The sequence below is a fragment of the Aethina tumida genome, chromosome 3, assembly GCF_024364675.1.
Source record: "Aethina tumida isolate Nest 87 chromosome 3, icAetTumi1.1, whole genome shotgun sequence".
Classification (NCBI taxonomy): Eukaryota; Metazoa; Arthropoda; class Insecta; order Coleoptera; family Nitidulidae; genus Aethina; species Aethina tumida.
In genome coordinates this window covers 25,566,615-25,590,303 of record NC_065437.1, presented here as the reverse complement: position 1 = coordinate 25,590,303, position 23,689 = coordinate 25,566,615, and the positions used below count along the sequence as shown (strand labels likewise).

At 27.8% G+C, this 23,689-nt stretch overlaps 1 protein-coding gene across 2 annotated transcripts in view; it reads right to left on the bottom strand.

Moving 5' to 3' along the window:
* The window catches only part of LOC109594399 (FMRFamide receptor-like), a 111,308-nt gene that overhangs the window by 69,112 nt on the left and 18,507 nt on the right, over positions 1-23,689 (bottom strand). The window contains exon 3 of one of the 2 annotated variants that reach the window (XM_049964925.1): positions 13,089-13,125. The exons of the other annotated variant lie outside the window; for it this stretch is intronic. The gene's annotated coding sequence lies outside the window, so the exon portion shown is untranslated. The remainder of the gene's footprint in view (positions 1-13,088; positions 13,126-23,689) is intronic. 2 annotated transcript variants of the gene reach the window in all.

The window sequence follows — 23,689 nt, the reverse complement described above, 5'->3', positions numbered from 1 at the left end:
TAATGTTGATTGAGGAAACAATATTGATTGTTTGCCATTAATCACTTCACACAACAAGTAAGTAGATTATTACTACCTACTTCTTATGCACAATAAAAATACTTATGCAAATTATCTATGAAAATTATTCTTTAAACAACGCAAATATGGTAGAAATTTTAAAGTTTAAACTTTGACGAATTATCAAGGATAAATGCTTTTACACATCAAATGAGAACGATTTCAGGCGTTGATCTATCAAATCAGATGTGCGAGAAACAATTCAATTTAAAATCAAATTGAAATTGCTCCATTTATATGTTATTTTCTATTGGGATATGTACATTTCAATGTACGACACTTTTGTTGTAGACATTCGAAAAACATTACCACTCAATTGCAGGCACATATTTCAATCATAAAAGCACAAACACAAAACGACAACATAAATGGCGACGGAAACAATTTCAATACCACCGGAAGATTTAAATACAACAGGTGTGATGAATGAACAAAGCACATATGTATACGCACACGATCAACAGCTGATCGCATTAATTCACTTCGCCGTTTATGTTCCACACTGTCGGGCAGAAACACTTATTTGGGAAGCTGGAGAAATATACAGGTGTTTCCAAAGTGGGTGGTCAGAATTTGAGAGCAGTTGGAACACGTCCAAATAATGAAGAACATCTAAATATTTTTCTCTTGAGGAACATTGTTTTTACCATAAATTAGTCACAATGAAATAGATATCAATATTTAAAATGTGAACAGTTTGCATATTTTTTGAGATAACAAGGTATAATTGTACATATTACTTACACACACTACACATTTTAATCTTACAAAATATTTCTATATATTTTAAATATATGTAAAAAAACTAAAATAATAGAAATTTATCACAAAATGCTTCAGGATAGACTCGTTTAATTTGGAATTATCGGTCGTCTTCACCATGCTGTCATGAACAACGATGCACTTGGAAGGTCTATTGTACAAAGAAGGCATCTTAATCAAAATGAAGTTGTTAGAGCCTTTGCACTTCTGCAAAATGATCAATCGCAGTCAAGTCAGCTGGTTACTCATATTCAGGAATCGGTGTAGATAAATTGGTATCAGTCACAGGATACCATATACAGCTTGTCAGAGACTCACTACTCTTCGAGAAGATCGACATTTAGTTCACACATCACTTCAAGAGCGTATAAGAACAGTTCGCCATTTAAGAAACTTTCATTTTATGACCAGAGGGGTACATTTATCTACTCAAACTGTACGTAACAGACATGAAGTCAATTTACATTCAAGAGGTGCAACTATTGTTTCTGAATTAACTAAAGCACACAGAAGAATGAGAAGAAACTTTGCTAAGTAACACATTAACTGATACATGACACAATGGAGTCAGGATCTCTTTACAGATGAATCCAGGTTTTGTTGAAGATCCAATGATGTACGACAAAGAATCTGTAAACGCCATATTTAAATACAACTATGGCTGAGAGAAGAGCTTTTGGAGGAGAATCTGTAATGATATGGGGCTTGGCGAATGGTTCCCTAACGGCCAGCGGATACATTGATCATATTTTGCAACCTGTTACGTTTCATGAATCAGTGTGGTCAAAATTTTACTTTACAAGAAGATAATGCAAGACCACACACGGCCAGAGTTGTTTAAAATTTCTTTGAAGTGCATAATAAAACAACTTTGAGACATTCTAGGGCGACGCATAAAAAATGTGGAACCTGTAAATAACCTTTAAGAATTAGCTCAACAGCTTCAGAGAGAATGGAACAATGTACCTCAAGACTTCGCCAGTTGATACCATCAATGCCTCAACGTTGCACCGAACTTCGAAGAAGTAGAGGGGGACATACTCACTATTAAATATAGGGATGAAGTTTTCGTTGTCGTGTTACAATTTTGTTAGATATTTTTATATAAGTATCAGCTATAAATTAATCAAAATTTCATTTCGATATATTTATTAAATAAAAAGTTACAGACACTTTTTGAAGTGATACTTGGGATTATACCTTTCATTAATTGGTCTTCTCACCCATGACATATTATCAAATATTTGATTAATTGGAACTAACTTTCAGTGGAAAACAAAATTGTTTTCCATTGCCCATCTGCCCAGTTCACATGTTCTCTTGCCGCTTTAATTTTTGAATGGGTTCTTATGCTAATTTTGTACTATAGAGAGCAACTTCTTTTAGTTTTATTTTTATGGTACTTACACTGACACACTCACTCCGCTTCTTGATTTATGCGGGATACGCTGATAAAAGGGTCGCTAACAGCAAACATTATTATTTTCCTGTCCATGATTAAATATTTAGAAAACCTAAAACCCTAAAACTTTACGAAAAATACGAAAATCATTAAAATTTAAGATTCAGTATAAAAAAAACAAAATTTAAAGAAAAATCCGATTCAATAACGGATTAAAAATATTTAAATTTATTTGTTTCTCCTTACCTAGTTTGAATGGAGTACAGATAGGTTTTTATAAAATTTCAATAAATCTATCAAATGAATAACCCTGTATATTCATTCTGTTTCTGACTGTTGCGGCAATGAGTGGGAAAATGCAAATTGGATAAGTCAGAAAAGGCCAGTGCAATGTCGTGATGTCTGTTGCGTAAAATGTAATTGGTTCGATCCTGAACCTCAACGTCTGACGTCGGTTAGTAATATTCACCAGTTTTTTTTATAGAAATGCAATAAAATTTAATTCGCAGAATGAGTGCATTGATGTCGGCAAACAAACTTCTCGGAAAACAGGTTGAAGGAAAATTTTTCAATTATTGTGGAAATTGATTTGCATTTTAACCTTATCCGCAGCTGTTTACAGCAATTGAAGTGGTTGATTTAAAAATAACTGATAAAATTTGTTGCAATATTAAAGCATCTGCTATTTGAAGCTGTTAATTTTAGTTCAGATTTAACGGGTGAACGGTGACCTCAAAGAGAACGAGATACTTTAACACGATATAATTTGATTTCATGGACCATAAATAAATCAATCAAATTAAATATTACATTTAATAAGATTGTGTCGCGTACGCTTTTAGCACGCTATATTAAACAGGGTTAATCGGTGTTAAGTTTTATGGCCTCGATTATTTGTCTGAAATTCGGATGATATTTAACGGCTACCCGGGGAGTATATTAAATTGAACTTTGCCACGTATACCGTGTTTAGAAACATATTATGTTATATTTAGACCGTGTTATTCTTAGAAAAATTGTGCAACATAAAAATATTTTTGTATTAAACGGTAAATATGAACAATATGTGTATTTTTTGGATTATCCGTCAATTAAGTTTCTGTTTACATGCATCGTCATGCAGTGAATGAACGAAAAATGTAACAAATAGAAATCGCTGATCAAACAAATTTTTCTCTTTACCCTGTTGTTTTATTCAACAACTACGGTTATATGAACTATTTATTTATTTATATTTAAAATTGGAATTAAATTAACAAACATAAGTTGTCATCAATATTATAGCAACTTTTTAAAATGTTAAATAAACACTCTCAAACTGTCAAGGGAACACTTATATATTTTTTAACTATTGCAATAAAACCAAAAGAAAACCTATTGTGAATTAATAAAAACTAATTAAATAAAATATATTGAAAAATGATGTTATAACCCCTTCAAAATTTAAAATAATAACATCCACCAAATATTCAAATAATTATATAATTATAAATAATATATAATTATATAATTTTTTTCTTTATTAATTACTAATTTTCTAAGCAAAATTGGACTTTCAGATAATAGAAATCAGAGCTTTTTGTAGCACTGGGCTAAAACAAACTTTCATCCACCAATTATCTTCTTACAGTTTTTGGACTAATTTCAGCAAATTCCATTTGCTCCAAGTTGACTTTAATTTCAGTTGATGATAAGATTGTAATATTGAATTGACTGTTGAATTATTCACATATCTGAGTTTTTCGAGCATTTTTTCCCAGTTAACCATTTGGCCGTTTTCTTTAATTTTTTTCATAATATGGGAGACCATTATCAATTGGCCACTTCCATATTATCCAGTCAAGTGATACAACTCATATTTTTAATATATTTTAATAAGTTGTTATAATTATGGCCACCACTGTAGATCGATAGGTCAGAATTCATTAATTTTTGGTGTACAGATTGCGGTAATTGAGAGTAGTAAATGATTTATGATTATACTGATCAGATTTTCAAATTAATGGGCCTCTATGGTGATTTCAACGACTCTGTACGGCGTGTACAACCGACATTTGAAATGAATGAAACAAAAATGTGAGTGAAATGATACGTGAACTGTGTCTGTTTTAACGTGTAAAACAATTGTACAAAAATAAATTCGATACACACACTTCGATGTCAATCAGTTGTCCTTAAATGGAAATTTTTTAAAATTGGACCTTTGGGTCAACATGTTCTGTATTACTGAGTATATCACAACAATTAAGTCTTGATAATTATTAGTACGTCAATTTTTCGTACTAAAACAAATAAATTATACGAGTAAGTTAATAATTATAGTTATTCGTAGAACATTTTTATCAAATTACACAATTATTTACAACGATTTAACCAAACTGGAATTTATTATTATTTTATTTATAAAATATACGCAGAAATTACTTAAATCGAAATGTTATACACCGCCGTCCTACTTGGGATATATGACAAATGTAATTTCAGGCACCGTTACTCATGCGGAATCAATTTAATTTAGGCGGAAATCTGTATGATACAATTTTCTGCTAAGTACGTACTCGCATAGCCACAAATTGTACTATGTTAAATTTATGACGATGCAAATTTTAACTCTTTATATTTTAAACGTAATTCCTTTATTATGTCAGTAACGTTAAGTTCAAGAACAAACATAAATCAAATTTAAATGTGACATATTTAGCACTAAACTATGGCATCTGTTACTTGACATCTTAAACCTTTATAAGTACAAACTTCATGTTGGTATTAAATTACATTTACGTTTCAAATTATTTTGTATATAGGTGGGTGGATAATTGAACGTCGATGGAATTACAATTTTGTAAGGAAAATTTAATTTCATAATTACTGCTAAATTAAATTTTCTAAGGAATCTGTTTTGCTTGTTGAGTTTAAAAAAATTAACTGAATTCAAAGGCTTTTTCCACTGACTGCAATAATGTCTATTAATTGTATAAATTTACATTTGCAGTTTCTAATAACAAATATACAATTGCAAATTATGTTTCAAATAAAATACTTCGGTTGTATCATATCAAATTTATAGTTTAATCAATAATATGAGTATTTTGTTATGAGATGCTGATTTGCCCATTAGTCTTACAGAATTGTTAACTATTAAATTAACTAACATCAATTAATGTATTATCAAAGTTAAATTATTAATGTATATTCTGACTATTTGATCTATTTTAGTTTAATAAGCATAATTTACATTGTTAATGATTTCAATAATTAAAGGTAAATATTTAAAGTATCAAATAACCGGCACCACAAACAATAAATACAATTGAAATTTATGGAGGAAAATTTGTTTTGTAGAAAACAAAACTGCGTCACAGAAGAAGCACAAACTTACTTTACCTTTCAGTAATATTTTACATTCTCGGGTCATTCATGAAATTCTTTAGTAAACAGATAATTATTTCAATAACAACTTTGTTTGATCTATCCTACATATCTAAATAAATCAGGAATATAAACAAAGTTCATGGATAAGTAGTTGTTTTATAAAACAAAATTAAGTCACTGAGTTATATTAACTTTGAATTTCAGTATTACTGTAGGTTCCCTAATCATTCATTAAATTCTTTGATCCTTATTTTCTGAATAGATAATCACATTTAATATTGAATTGAAAGTTCAGAAGTAGTAATAATTTAAAGCTTATTTAATGTAAACCTCTAATTTACTTAAATGTGCATTTAATCAAAGTTAAAAGAGTTTAGTAGGTATTATTTTTAACTATGAAGTAAAGTGAATTACTCCTTAATAAATCTAACTTAAGAGGAAATCTGCTCTTCTTGTTCCAAGTTGCATAATAAGCTGACCCAAAGTCCAATTTTTAAATTACCCTCATTTATAGCATTTTAAATATTTTTTTTCTTTTTTATTTTTATAGTGGAAGAAGAGAAAATACCACATTTTCGTTGTTTTTTATTTTATCTATTAGAATGCCTTATTTGAAATGTTGAATCACTTCAAACACAATTTCTGGTACGAAGAATTTGACAGAAAGTAGAGCAACTTCTTTAAAATTCAAATAATTTTGTTCTGGTTGTTATATTCAAAAAATATATATTAAAAATTAACTTCCCTTACAATTACATAGTTAAACAATAAAAAAAAATAAAGAATTTAATTTTACTGATGGTTATTTGTTTTGAGCTGGCAAAAACTGGAGCAACTTATGCTATTTAAAGTTTTATTACTACAAATAATTTGTAATTAGTATTTTAATTAATTCTACACAAATATATTGTAAAATTAACATTATTAGAATAACTTCCAAACACCTTTTATTCATGGAAATCAACAATTGGTCAATAATATTTGGATTCATGAATAAATCTTCCTGATTACTATACTCTTTGTGTCTTTTTTGTTCTTCACTATCTTCCATAAGTTTTCAATGAAGTTTAGATCTGGAAATTGAGGTGGCCAGTGTGCTTCGGGTAATTATCTTGTTGTTTTAGTAGCATATTTTATCTGAATATGGTACCATATTGATCCTCATTTTTTTTATATTTAAAACGATCCATGATTCTAAGAAGAGGAACAATTTCGTGTTTAACAGGAAGTATGGTAAACTTTGGGTTTACTTCTCATGAATAGGTCGTCATACATTTAAAATCCTATCACTAGTAACCAGATTAAACTTGATTTTATCATTCCAGGTCATTTAAAGTCCAGTGTAAACGATATCTGACAAACCCAACTCTGACTCACCTGTTCTTCTCTGATAGAGGTGTTTTTTTGGATGGCCTTCTCGCATGATGACCCCCTTGTAGTAATCTCTTACGGTTCTCAGAGAAACATTAATTGAAAGTTGTGTTTCAAGTAGACCTTTTATTCTGCTGGAACTCATCATTTTGGAAAAAATTCGTTTATCCTGAAACCTATTGGTTTTTCATGGTCTTGCAGTTTTATTTTTTCCTTCTACATTATCAAATCTTGAAAATTGTTGTAAAACACGCTCTACAATCAAGCGATATTGATTTTTCTCTCATCGTTTTGAAAGCATTATATTAAGTCAGTTTACTTTAGTGTATAGTGTAAATCCAAAAAATTTTTGATTTGCAGCTAACAGAATTAATATATTTTTGTCCTACTTTCCGAAATTTTTTAATCAGATATGCAAGTTTAACAGAGTAGAATGGAATATAGAGTATTTTCTCTGAGAATTAAATCATTTACAAAATTCACTCACACAATTTTCTAAACCGTATACTTCTTAGTATTACCTTAAATTTTAATCCAGCCAATCTCTTATATCGCGTTACGATGTTGTTGAGGAATTTCAATATAACACCGTGTTCGTAATAATATTTCAAAGAAATCACAGATGAAACGACCCGTTTTCCTTGATATGGATTTACGTTCCTCCAAACTTTTGGAGTACACACACATGGACTTAAAGTAATATCAATAAAATTAACTAATAAATCAACAATAATATAATATTTGTTTTTTTCTAGTATTGATGTCTATTGTGCTGTTATTGGATCAGCATAACTGAAGATATATTAATTATCGCGTTACGATGTTGTTGAGGAATTTCAATATAACACCGTGTTCGTAATAATATTTCAAAGAAATCACAGATGAAACGACCCGTTTTCCTTGATATGGATTTACGTTCCTCCAAACTTTTGGAGTACACACACATGGACTTAAAGTAATATCAATAAAATTAACTAATAAATCAACAATAATATAATATTTGTTTTTTTCTAGTATTGATGTCTATTGTGCTGTTATTGGATCAGCATAACTGAAGATATATTAATTATATTAACATATTAACTGGAATCACCTAATATTAATTTTAGTAGTTTTGGGATCAATTTATTAGTGGGATGGGTGAAATAGGTAAGTTCATATTAAATTATTGTATAATCCCATGTCAAAGTTAGGAGTGTATAATGCAATGGGTCTGAATGCTTGCCCCAACAATCGAGATCAAACAATCTTTGATTTGCTAAATAACATCAATTCTATGGAAAATACGTCATTTCCTGGGATTAAGAGGAGACGAACTAGGTCGAAACGCTAAACCTGATGCAGAAATTATATGTGAATAATTTTCCTGTGCCTTCATCAAAAATGTAGACGTATATAATACACTGCGCTTATATCGAAGTTTTACAATGTTAAATTTTCAAACTCATATGTTCATTTTCTTTGAGGTTTTGCGATAAATATCCTTGAACGAATTTTACAGCCATTCGCAAAATCATTTCAGTTTAGATTAGCACAAGCTGTAAAATTTTTATAGTGTCCTAAAACTCACTCTTTCGGATTTTCCTGAAAGGCCTTCTTTACGAGCTTCGGTAGATAAAATGAATATCATGTAACGTAATTAAATGTATTAAATGTGGCGTGGTTTGATTTCTTATTCGTTTTTTTTTTTGGTATACTGGATATATATTTTTTAAGTAAAAACAAATGCATGCTAAGAATATGATTACCAACTATGTTTCTTTTTGGGATTGGAATATCTTAATTACCCACATGCAAATATATGCAAATTCTAAAAGCACACTGAGAAAATTGTTAAAAGTTCCTAAAATTTCGTTGCTTTTTTGCTAAATAATATTGTGGAGATACTAAAAATGAATATAAAAAATAATATATTACTATTGTTCTTTTATACAGTATTGTAAAAAGTAGCATATTATGTTTCTATAAAATAAAAACAATATTTATACTTATTTATATATATATATATTTCATTTAAAATAAAAATTATTATGAAATACCATAAAACATCAATATTAGTATTTAATATTTTCGTGGAAGAAACAAGGTTATCAATCTCTTGCTTACAAACAGAATTCCAAATAATATTAATGCTTCAGACAATTCATCTGAGTTTTGAAATTTGCCTGAGTGAGCTGTCCTCATTTTAAGATTTATCATGTCCCATACATTTTCTACTGGAGTTTAGATCGGGACTTTGGGCTGGTCATCTCATGTCACTTCCTGTAAGTATAACATAAGTAAAACTATCATCTCTTTTGTGAATTAAATTAAGAGTAGTCAGATAAATCTAATTGTCCCCACTGTTCTGTGGTTCAGTGAATATCATCCTAAGTAAGTCAAAATTGAACTATATTTTTAGAAGAAACCTCGGTTTTTCTTGTAGATTTTGAAGTCAAACCAACCCAGATCTAATAACTATTTTCTCACAGTACTTGAACTAATTTCAGCAAGTCCCATTTCCTTCAGGTTGGCTTTAATTTCAGTTGGCGTTAAGATTGGATTGTTATTAACATTCGAATTATCAAGTTACTGATTTTCTTTCGTTTTTCGAAGTCAGACAAATATTTTCGTCACTATTGACTTATTTAGCCGTAATTTATTCTTATTTCTCTCAGTTTTGGTAACGCGGAATTCTAACTTTTCTTACAATTCCATTACGAACAATGATTACATAATTATAATATACAAGACCACAAATAAATAATTAATTTTAATTCACATAGAGCAGTGAAATAAAATAAAATAAAAAGTTACTATAATTATTACCATTAAAAATGAAAAAGTAAGAAATTTTTTAAAGAATAAAATACTACCATTGCAATAATTACAAATAAATATAAAAATATCGATAATCCCGATAATAATATTTCGTTAGAGAAGCGATTAAATTACGCGACCAACAATAATACAATTCTTTTAGAATAAAATTACAGTTCAAGCTCAAATTTCATACAATTTTTAACGAACTTTAGTCACATTCATTCAAATATCCCAAAGTTTACATTTTAATGGGTAGTTTATTCAATTGTAAACTATTATAATAAAAAAAAAAATTAATATTTCAGTTTATTGCTAAATTTGTTGATTTTTATTGTTTCATTCTGTTGAATTCTGAAAAGAGTTTCGAATTAAACTTTTACCTGTTGTTCTGGTTGTGATTTAATATAAGAAACCAGCGATAAATTGTCAATGTGTGTAAAAAAATATTCAAATTATTAGAAAAAATGACATTTAATACACATTTAAAAAATCATAAAAGGTAAAATAATTTAGTTAATTTGATTTCTTTATAGTTTTAACCTTTCATAGAAAGGAAAATATAATTATTATCATATTGGAAAAAGTTTAAATTATATAGTTCAATTTCCAAAGGCTTTCAAAAACTGAGTTAAAAGAATATATCCACACATAACCAATTTTCTTAATGTATTCTATTTTTATTTTAAGAATCCTGACCTTTAATAAGATTTATAAAGTTGAATGCTTTTACCTTATTATATTTTATTACTACTACTGTTATAAAAGTACTTAATATTTTATTTTAACTCTTTTATTAACGTTAATTAGTGATTTTATTTTAATACTAAAATACAAGTATAAAAGTAAAAATATTAGCTAATAAAAATGTTTATTAATACGTAGAATTTAGTACCAAATATATGAAACGCTGAAACGAAATTAAATACCGTATTGAGAATAAAATATTACAATAAAAACTTTTAATTAAATCCTCCACACTGAGTAAGTGGTGCAACTAACTAAAGTGATTTAGTTCACACTGCACATTAAACGAATTAAACTTGTGCATGTGTAATTTAAAACTGGAATACCATAGTAAATTGCACATACACCAAACAATGTTAACTACAATACAAACTGTTTGAACAAACGTATTTATTCTTGATGACATTACTCGTTTTATAACTTTTCAAATATTCACGTTTTTGCATTGGTGCATACATCAAACATTTATTCAAATCAATGATCCGGAAGATTATTGAATTTGTCGTAGGACACGTATAAATTAATCTAATTTATATTCAAATTGGTCCACATCCTGACTCAATTAAGCTGTAATTTAAAGAGGGTCAGAGTACATCTTGGAGAGCAATAAACACCTTGAAGATGGAATGAAGCGCATGCAAATTGTTCATTGAATTGTCCGAGGGCCGCGCATAAATCATGTGAACTTCAAGATTTCACATGGCTTGTGCGATTACACGATAAAAATTCGTTTAAAAACCGACAATTTTTTTTATCAGCATTAAACCTTGACGTACTTACTCAGAATTAATATACGTATATTTTTTTATAGAAATAGAAAATAATATAATTGAAAAGTTCAAATAAATTGAACGATTTAAGTTTTCTATTTTCTGCAGTGAACTGCTTTAGTGCACAAACCAAACTTTTCAATCGTGTCTTTGATCGTAAAAGTTTTACACAAATCGACCATAAAATTGTTGAAACTGGACCAAGATCAATTACCCTTATTGAAATAACTCGGGCAGATAAATATTTCACTTTGCAGACTGCATATGAAACAAACCATCCCGCAGTTATCGAACAAACAAACGAAAACGGAACAACAAATTTTCTTTTATTAGATATACCCTCGGACATAAATTCTACACGGAGAAGCGAATGGAGCAATAATAATTCGCAATCACATGATGTCAGTCCAACAAATAGAGCGATATTTTGACGATCGGAGTAACGAAATTGATTGATTCTAATTTGATTTTCTACCACTCCCTTTTTGTACATATATATATTTTTTGAAGAATGGACTTATTCTTATTTTTAAATTGAATATTTTTTTAATTTTAAAATGAACATTTTTTTATTTAAATTAAATATGTAATAATATAATATAATGAAATATTTAATTTAAATAAAAACTTAAAACACTTTAAAATTAAATATATATATATATATATATATATATATATATATATATATATATATATTTAATTTAAATTTAAAAAAATATATTAATATTATTATATTATATTAATATTATATATAAAAAACACTAAAATATTTGAAAATTTAAGATAAAAAATGCTTTTAATTTAAAATTAAAATATATATTTGTATTTAATTTAAAAATAAAAAATTAAAAACATTGAATTTAAATTAAAAAATTAAAATATTTAATTCAATTATAACTTAAAATTAAAAGAAAATTAAATAATTAATTTAAAAACTGAAAAAAAAATACTTTCAATTTAAAATTAATAAAATATATATAAATATTTATATTTAGTTGTTGAGTAAAACAGTTCGTCTTTGAGTAATTTGTGAGCAATAGAAATAATATTGATTGATGTTATATTGTACTTTAATAGAAAATGTTAAATTATATATATTAGATAAAAATTAAATACATTGGTATTGTAAATTAATTAAATGTTAAATATCAAAAATGTAAATTACTTAAGTACAAAATAGATATCGTCTAAGAATGTCTTCGTTCTTTTGGAGAAACTAGTGTTTCCGGAGGCACTTTTCACTCCCAAAAATACAAATACTAAATGCAATTGAATGTTAAAATTACACGACATAAGCTCGTTCGCGGAATTACAACCCTGCAGCATGCCGGGGAATTTCGTCTAGACAACTGCCAACAAATCGAAAGTTTAATGCTATATGAAATTAAATTCAAGTTCACAACTTTTAATGCAAAAATTCTATGATTGCAGATAACTATTTAATTAAGCCTAATCCATATTAAACGAACAAAGGCAAAATGATTGGTCATTCGTGACCTGAAATTTACTGCATGTTGGATGGTTGGAATTTTCGATAGAATTTAGTAAAAAAAACTGATTTATTCCGGTCGGGATGGAATTTGAGGGTCCAAATTCAATTCGACAAAGGCTATGTAAATTTATTTTTGATATAATTCAATGTTGGGGTTTGTCCAGATGATGATACGGGGTTGGATAATTGATTTTATTCTTAATCTGTTTACACCACTCCAAAACTGTTATAAACAAATTGAAATGTTTAAGAATTGAATCTGATGATAAAAATAATCTATGGTGATTTTCAATCGAATATTTAATCTGCTTACGGTTTCGAATTCCCTTCAGGATCAACAAGGAAAGGATCTGTAAAAATACGAAATCCTAAACAAATAGACCTTTATAAGCTTAATCTGATTTTAAGGGATGAATATTATTCAAATATATGTCAAAATTTATATAATTGTAAATAAACCAAAATAGATAGCACTCGTATGTGAATAAATAAATCATGGGTAATAAAACGAAGTAATATCAATCAATTATTCAATAAATTTCTTTTTTATAATATAAGCGTTCTGATAAAATGCATTGTGAAATTAGACAAACACGTTTGTTTTATAAGAAGAAAATGGAAAGCAAATATTTGTAAATCTTAAAGCACACAAAAATGGTTGCATAAAGTCAACTTTAAAATATATAAATCCTTTTTTAATATTTTATTTTATTATACTTAAGTAAACACAACCACTTTACGAAGATCTGTAATTTATATTCGTACCGTTTTTAATTGTATTAAATTTAATTGCTACTCCTACGTTCCAGCTTTGTACAATATATCATTAACGTATCTCACGCAATTTAGCTAGCTAATTTAAAATTCATATTAATTAATTAAACATTGTCACTTAGTTCTATTATTACAATTTCAATTCCCCCATCATAACAAACTTTGAACTTTCAGTAGAAAATATGTTATTATTCGACCAAGTAAAATAGTGTTATTACTTTTACTTATAAAAGAAAAATATTTTACCTTTTCTTCAAGATTAAAAGTTGAATTTTTTACATTTAATTAAAATTACTATTTTTAATTAGGCATTAAAAAAATTAGCTTATTGTTAACATTATTAAAAATTATGAAAACCCTGACTAAATAAATAACTTAATGGTATTTTCCCTTTTGAAGTTTACTTTACCTTTGTTGAATGCTTCATTAGTTGAACTTTATCGGTGAATTGAGAAAAAAATTATCAAAGTAAATTTATTTTCATTTCTCTGGAAACTTTAATTGTTAATTCTTGTACAAAAACGTCGTTATATTTAATATAATTATAATAATATTAAAAAATGTAATTCTTCTTAAATTTCTCCGCAAACATTAATTTGACAATTGTAATTTCGGAGTATAAGGACCATTGTTGAAGTTTAATATTCTGTCTACCAAATGTAATTGTTCTTTCTAATTGGATCTGTAACAACATGCCAAAGTTATTACACATAATTCAATTTTGGTACCAGTCGTAAATTAAGAGAAAGTGACAAAGCAAGATAATTTCACATTAGATTGCCACTTTGTGGACATTATATCAACGAGTATTAACTTTTGGAATTTAATCACAGCGTAACATAATTAAGGTAAGAAAAACGAATTATGTGATTACATGTTGTTAAACAGAAACCTATTTTTTATTTTGAAATTCTTCCAAAGGTTATCTTTCTGTCGAAAACACTTTACTGATTTATTTACTAAATTCAAGAAAATGTATTTAAATTGATAATAAATAAATAATGTCAAAAAATAAAAGTGAGCGTAGCTGACAATATAAATGTAACCAGTTAATTATAGGCGACAATATTATGAAAGAAGAGCCAAATACTTGTTTTAAAAGTGTGTATTCTATTATAAGCACAGTCACAATTACAACAGCTGCTACATGTTTTCAAAATCGATGGTGCTTTATTGTTTTAAAAAGTGTTTCAGGTAAATTAAGCTTATTGGAGGTTTTTCATGTGACAATACAACAAAAGACACTTGTATAAAAAGTACTTGTGAGGGATTAATTAAATTTGAACAATGTTTGTCCTTAAAATGGAGAAATAAACACCTTTGATTTAAAACTGTATGTTTGTTATTAAGGAATATTCATTATTAACTTAAATTTGAAACCAGAAAATTGTAAAGCTGTACTAAAACTATGCGATGCAAAATAGTGGGTGATAAAGTTAAATTTACTACTACTTTACTCACTGGTAATTCTTAAATTTAATTATTTGCCCTTGGCTTTCAGGCTCGTTGTAAATACGTCGCATCTCCGTATTTCTAATTTGCTTATCTATCGTAAAATTAAGTTAATTGGAATTTCTGAAAGTTCGAGTTGTCTATTTCTAAAACGTTTGTAATATACTTTTCAAGAATGCAAATTGGGTATTATCTATGAAATACTTGTTCGATAAGTTATTAGTTAATCAAATTTGAGGAATTCGTCTATCAGCAAAATTTAAGACCTGAAAGCTAAAGAAATTAAATTTTGGTCATTATTTTGTAGTAGATTAAAGGTGTACCAAAGACGTTTATGTAAATAAAGAAACGAAATTTAATATTATATACAGTGGTCTAAAGTATGGAATAAATTTTTCATTTCATTGGATTTATTTGTATACATACCATTTAGAAAATGCCAAAATTGAGCGACTACCCTTACCACCCTTATCGCCTTATCTATATTGCAGAACACGACTGGGATATGCTTGGAAGATCGTCACCAGCCCCGTGCTCATACTGCCAGAGAATTAAGACAACTTCTTCCAGAATTATAGGACTCTTTGGTTCAAAATCATCTGGATGACCTGATAAGTAGTATGCCACGTAAGATACAAGGTGTAATAGAAAGCAGAGGCGGATTTACTCGGTATTTAAAAAAAATTGTGTATAATTATTACATTTTATTCAGATTAAATGAACATACACTGTTCTAATGAATTAACGTTTTTAGAAGATGTTTTTAATTTAATAAACATTTTTATAAACATTTTGTTAATTTTAAATTTTTTGAGGAAAACATCCAAAAATTTGTAACAATTATAAATATGATAAAAATATTTTTAAATAAATATACAAGGAGTGTGTACGTTTACTTTTCCCCTTTAAAAAAAAAAATATTAATAATAATATGGTCCGTTAACTTCTTGAAACTATGTATTTTAATAACCTCTAATTTTGACAGATGCAAAATAGTGGGTGATAAAGTTAAATTTAAATTGTGTATTATTCATTTTACATGTGGAAACAAAATTTATTTTGTAAAATAAATTTTAAGTTGCTTTTGGTTTATTTCCTTATTGATATTTATTTATTTTATTACAATTCTACTATTACATTTTTTAATTTTTAATAAATAATCATTTAGTTCTAAAATAAGGCAATATGCTTATCTCAATTTCTTAAAATTATTCCACACTTTTGACCCTTCAGTTGAGGAACACTCTTTATAAAAATAAATTAAAATGCTCATTGCAGAAAATTTATAATAAACATTATGGTAGAATAGAAGATTCAACCAGTTAAATATTAAAATATTGATGCTTTCATGTTATCATTATAATGAGATACAAATATATGTGAATAAAAAATATTATTTCGACACTAAAAAGTAGCAATTTATTTTGGATTCTGGCCAAATGCATTTATCTTGATCGTTTGATTTTATAAATTTGATGTGAACATAGCTCAGAAATATCGAGCTACACAAAACTGTTAGTTCCGTCCTAAAATACGAAGTGATAATAAAACCAAATTACTGTAATAACACACTGTGACACTTCAGTGACAACGGCTTGTGAACCAGTAATCCTGAGATCAAAGACACTCGCCCGCGACGAGCAAACCGCCACATCGTCCTTCAAAGGTGGAAGCTCTTTCACACTCGGGCTTAAATTGAACGAAAAACATAACGTGATCCATTTTCCTTGGAGGAAATTTTCAGAAGCACGAACGGTAAATCGAAAACAAAGAAATAATAACTGGTTTCGACCCCTTAAATTTTTCCATGTACGTCTTAAGTTAATTAAATGGTTCGTAATTGTTTGAATATCTAATGGAACCTAAAAATTATTATCGGAAAGCTTTCGTAATCATTATTGTAGGACGTCTAGTGTCAACCACTATCTAATGGATCAGATAAATGAATTTTTACAGTCGAATATATTCCATAAGTGTTCGATGGTGGATGAAATTTAAATAGGACGTTGAAAGCGTGTCCCTCTTACCATCAGGAATCTCTTGTTATGTTACCGTAGGAGATTTTATCGCATTCGCGTTTCTACCCCTTTTCGCCGTTCGATTCGAATCTGGCTTGTTGACGGAATTATGTGGAGGAAGTTCCAGGACTACATTCCGGAATTTAAATTTCGGCCTTTTACTATCGGTATGTTTAAAAATTGATGCCCGCGTTAAGATCGGAAGACATGTATAAAGGGGAACTTTGATGCCCCCGGAACTGAATAAATCTGGAAATTGTATTGAAAGATTTCAATAAAATATTTTAGAGAGTTCCAAAATTTAGGTTTCACTATAATTAAAATAAATATTGGACTTTGTATAGAAATAAAAGTGACTTAACTTTCTAATCAATTGCACTCGAAGTTACAAAAAGACTAATAAATTATATTGGCAATATAAAACCTTTTAAACTTGTTTGTGCTTTTTGATTTTTATTGCTCATTTGCGTATCGTATTAAACAAGATTTCAATAATGATTTTATCTCCTTTGCGAATATGTCAATGGTAATAAAATTGCTGTAGGAGGCCAATTTAATTTTAAATTTAAAAATCAGTCAAAATTATTAAGTTATTAAAATACATAGTTCCAAGAAATTAACGCACCACACCAATAATTATTGATTATTATTGATATTTTCTTAAAAAGAGGAAAAATAAACGTACACGTAACTTTTTATATTTATTTAAAAGTATTATTATTATATTTATAATTGTTACAAATTTTTAGATGTTTTTCAGAAAAAAAATTAAAATTAACAAAATATTTATTAAATTAAAAACACCTTCTAAAAACGTTAATTTATTAGAACAGTGTATGTTCAATTAATCTGAATAAAATGTAATAATTAACTAAATTAATTTTAATATAATTTTACGTAATTTATTTTAATCTCTGGAGGAAGAAAACTACCAAAATTGTGTTCCGAAACCTCCAACAATTTTTTGTGTCGGTTGCTTAATTATTTTAACATTAATTGGAAACATTAACCGGGCGCCAATTAATTAAATAAAATTAAAACCTAAATTTATGAAATAATGAACGTCCCTTTTTATGTATTTATAAACGCTGTCGCTCCTCGTAAAATGTATTGCCCATTTTATCTTTTTAGTACTTATTACGGTATGTTAAAATTAGGTATTGTTAAAAAACAGATACACAGATTGATGTCTGTAATTTTGAAATTGGGTTGGAACGAAGACTAATAAATTACTGCCAATATTTCAGTAATTAAAAACCTTTTAAACTGTTGAATCTATTCATAGTATTTCACGTGTACGAATGAACGTGTATTTCAGAGATAATAATTGCCTCCTGTAATCACTTTATCCTCTTTGCTAGACATAAAAGTCAATTTTGTTTGAAAAAGGATATGAAATGTACGCTAATTGTTGAAACATGAACGGATTTTCTGTTATTATGTAAAATCATGTAGGGGGAAAGACAAATCTATTTTTGGTGAGGCGATTTAGCTTATTAATGTTGGAAATTACATTCATTTAGTATTAAACACGCACAAAATATCGGAGTTTGCATCTTACTATACATTTATAGTAAAAAAAATCCATAAAATTTTTGGCAAGACAAAATCCCCTAAAAATTAACACAGATTTGATTAAACGTGATAACTGATTTGGAACCAGTTTTTTTGGGTGAAATTAACTAACAGAATATTCATACTTTCTACCTTTATCAACAGAATTAATCAACTCAACTTAATTTACTAAATTACAACTTTTTATGAATATTTGTTGAAACGCATCTGGTGGTGATAAGTGGAATTGACACTTTATATATACTCAGTACAGCCCTATTATCCAGATGATTGATTTTTTAAGTTATGTCAGAGGCAGTGATAAATTGTATCATGCAAATATCCGTTAATTCTAGGCTTACACAGTTACACTTTAGCATATAAAAAGATTTTTTTTTAAATTGTTCTAAACTACGATTCTACTTTAAATGGCGCTTTGAGCCATCACGATAAAAATTTGTCGACGATTACAAAGTAAATTATTGGTGTCATTACTGCTTAATTCTTATGTAAATTGTGCAATTTTCAAGTTTAAAGTGCGGTTTGGAACAACGATTGTTGCAATTCTAAAACTTAACATCACTTCTAATTAAAACTTTTTACTGATCATTTCGGGACGAATTTTTGTGCTATTTCAGTGTAAAAAATCGAATGACGTCTTTCTTTGGTTATTTTAATTAACGTAATTGGCAAATTAAGTAAGATCAACATTTTTTATGTTGTGTCATTTATAACATTTATAATTAAAAACGAACAGTTGCTAATCCGTCCTCTTTTTTAGGGTCTTGACAGTCTTTATTAATTTATTTACTTTTTAAGTATTATATATTAATGTATAAAGTATTATACATTAATATATTTTAAATGCATGTTTAGAAAAAATATATACACCGTAGGTAGAGTCATTATTATAGCATCTTTTTAAAATGTTAAATTTCTAGCCATAACCCTTTTATTTAATGAGAAATATTAAAATAATATTAAAGTACTATTGTTGTTTTATACAGTATTATAAAAACTACTATATTCTTATTTTATAAAATCTTACTTATATTTTTCTGAAATGAGGTGGACATAAATATAACCACTCCTATTTTGGAAGGGATTTTTAATGATTAAATCTGTGTTATTTAATATAGCATTAACACTTTTATAATATGTATTTTCTTTTATAATTTTGGCCAATCTCCATGGCATAAACTAGACCAAGTTGCCATAATTGTGGTCACTACCGTATATGTAAAAGTGTGGAATGGTAATTTGGTAAGAGACGTAATAAAATGATTTTTATCTATACAAAAAACTTAAAACTCAATAACTAAAGAAATATTTCAACATTCCAATCTTTTGGACATATGTATAAGAAAAGTACTATCATATTAAATATTTGTCGACGATTATAAACTAGTTATTAATATTCAAGTTTAAACTGCAGTTTGGAACTATGATTGCTACAATTCGGAAATCCCTCTTTGACAACTTTTTATGACTTATTTAATTTTCAATATTTTAATTGTTAAAGGAGTACCTTACATATTTGTATATTTAAAATTAAATTTTCTGCAGTGGGGTCATAAAAATTCATTGACCTCAAATGAAAATTCTGTAAAATATCGTTAAAACTAACTTGTACCAAATGGTGCAGTACTAAAATTTCTTTTTATGGAATTTAAAAGAAATTTTTATTCTCTATTTAATAATATTTTGTTAATTAAAATCACATGAATAATTTCAGAGTTATTGATTTAATAATAAATAGATACTGCGATAACTTTAATACATAGAAAATATCATTATCAAAAAAATATATATTGTCAAAATCGTGAAAGGAAAAAATCAGAATTTTGTTCTTGTCAATAACAAACCAATTTGAACCGAAAAAATACTACTCCTTTTTCTTTAACATGCACTATTTCTTAATTTTTCTTAATTAATCAACTAAAAATTTAGTATTTCATTTGAAGAATCCTCAGAAATGATTTTTATGATATTGAACATACGTGTATGTACTAAACATCAAAGTTTAAAATACATGTTTACATTTTATTTCCCCCTTATTTATAATCTCGTAATATAAAATTATTTATCTCGTTAGCTAAAGAAATTGTACAGATTAATTTCATTATGTTGTTAATTTTTTTCAGTGAACTAAAATGACGAAAACTCGCATTTAAAATTTTAAAACTGATTTTATTATTGTTTTTTTTTTTCAAAATAGAATGTAAAATTTGTAATTCTAGTGCAGCTGTACTTTAAAGCCACTTGCATTTTTTACAACCCATCAGGTAAACATATTCATCACTGCAGCACATAGAGCTAAACTCTAATAATATTTATGATGCCCTAAGCGGATCCAGACACACATTTTCAATATCCTGCCGTTGCCAAACATATGCGCATACATAAAACCAGCCCATGGGCTGCGTCGTAGATCAGGAAACCACTTTAATATGTTTATCACCCACTGCAATGTAACCCCTTAACGAGATCTTCCAATTTAAGACACGCAATGAATTACATTTGTCAAGGCACGGTCGAGTACCGGTTTACTCAACGGCATATTTACTTCTGATTCAATTAACCATGTTCCAGCCAGAATCAATTCGAATTTACTGGTTAAACATCTCCGCCAAAGAACCTAATCGTTTGTGAATAATGTATTCTAATGGATTTTGCGATCAGATTGAATTTTTAAAAAGGCCTTGCTCCCGGCTTGAGTTTGGAAATTAATAAACTAATGACAGTATTAACATAATGGGCTCCAATTTATGTGAAATGTATAAATGGTTATCAAAATACAGATTATTTGAAATAAAACCATGATCAAGCCTATTAATTGATTCGATTGATCCAATTTAGCCAATAATTTAAGAGTTGACAAACAATTGCGCCAATATTATGGTTAATGTTTTGAGTCACGTTTCACAATTACATATTTAAATTTAAACTAAACGAAAGCGAATATTATTACGCAACAAAACTGTTATCAATGCAAATTAGTCGCAATAATTGCAATAAAACATACGCCTCCATCTATCCTTATATTATTTATATATATTTTTTTATAACAGACCGATTAAACTTATCTCTGTGAAATTTGGTTGCAGTATAATATTCGCGTGCCAAGGTTGTCATATTTCGATTATTGTATTAATATGTTGCCACAGTTTTTATTTTTAGCCGAAATTTGTTTGTTTTGTTCAAAATTTTGCTCGGTAAACACAAATTTAATAAAAACCATACACTTTAGTAATTCACGTATTTAATTAAAATTATTTAGTACAGTGTTTACAACACAAAATAAATTTCTTTACGAGTCGTTTCTTCGAGTGCCTGGCGTGCAATCTTCTATACAATTTTATCAGAGAACTTAGGTGTTTATTCAATTGTTACTGTATTTACCCTCGCTATTGCTGCTCAAGTATAATTTGGGCGAGTTAATTAGATTTAAAGTAACAGGGGCAAAAGGAACGGAACTGATTTAAACATGTGAATCGTAAAGTTCAAAGTTCTCACACAAATCCTCGACGATGATTTGCGTGTCAATTTGTAAAAAATTTTGTGAATTCAATTTTACTAGCTCACAATAACCTTTTGTTGTAATTTACTAGTTTTTAATTAATACTGTCCGTACAACGCACCTTTCTTCTTGACTGTAAAAATGGAAAAGTTTTTAATTATGAATAAAGCACTTGCGGAACGTATATTCTCTTTTCACTCTCACGTAAATGGAAGTGAATTTTTAGTGTACTCAGGATGCTTTTTACTGCGACATCTAGACTAGGTATGCAAAGCTTTTCTTTGCAACAACATGATCCAATACATTGTTGAAATGAAAAACAATCACGCAGATGAACTTTTTTCAAGAAAAATTTTGTGGCTCCAGACGGTAAATGTATAATTTTTTGTTAAGGTCGGCAATACATTTAATTAATCCAATATGAGTAATAATTGTAATCTTTTTTTCAGGGCCTCCTGATCTTAGTTTTCCATTTTTTTCTTCAGTCTCATATGACAAAATCCATATCTCACCATTATTTGATTATACAGAAATTTTCTATTTACATTTTTTGTAGGAAATTGAACGCTCTCCAAACAAGGTATCTAAAAATATAAAAATTTTTTCATAACCCTTACAGTTTAGAAGATGTCAAAGGTCAAATTTTGAAGAATTTAACAATTACTTCTTTGAACAAAATTTATTTCCGATTCCGGTCCTCTACATAAATCCAATAGTTCTTGACTTATTAATTTTTTTCTAAAAATTTTGGCATACTGATGCTCTAACTAAAATGTCTGTAAAATAGTACCACTTTTGGTACTTGAAAATTCATTTTTGGTATAGGCGTTAACCAAAGATTACTTCTCCCAAAATTGATACAGGGTGTTCTTTATTTCCGTTCAATTTTACGCATCTTAAAACACGAAGTCGCGGGTACAGCTGGTTAATCATAAAATTAATTTAAATTAAAAAGAATTGTTCTTTTAATAAAATGATTATGTCTTTTAGTTATTTCTTACGTTTTTAGTAATTTTTTGTGAATTCAGGAAGAATTAGAATTACTTATTTTTACTTTTTTAATGATTTTTCTGAAAATTAGTATTACTAAATAAATAAAAATAAATTTAAAAGTTATTAAAGTGAAACTATGTAATTTAATCAGTATGAATTTAATAGTATGGATTTTAATCCTACTGATTTTAGTTGTATGGAAATTTAGCGAATGGATTTTGATCGTATGGAAAATGATCGTAGGGATTTTGATCATAAGGAAAATGGTCGATGGATTTTGATCGTATGGATTTTGATCATATGGAAAATGATTGTGTAGATTTTGATCGTATGAATTTTGGTCGTATGGAAAATGATCATATGGATTTTGATCGTACGGATTTTCATCGTATGAAAAATGATTGTACGGATTTTAATCGTATGGAAAATGATCGTATAGAATTAGGTCACTTTAAGTTTTTAGTAATTTCTCACGTTTTTAATGAATTTTTGAGATTTTAATAAATTTTTACGTTTTTCGTAACATCGGGAAATTTTCTTCGAAACTAAATTGTTCGAGAGGACCGAAATTTCTTCCAATTTTGCTTTCACAAGAAATTTATT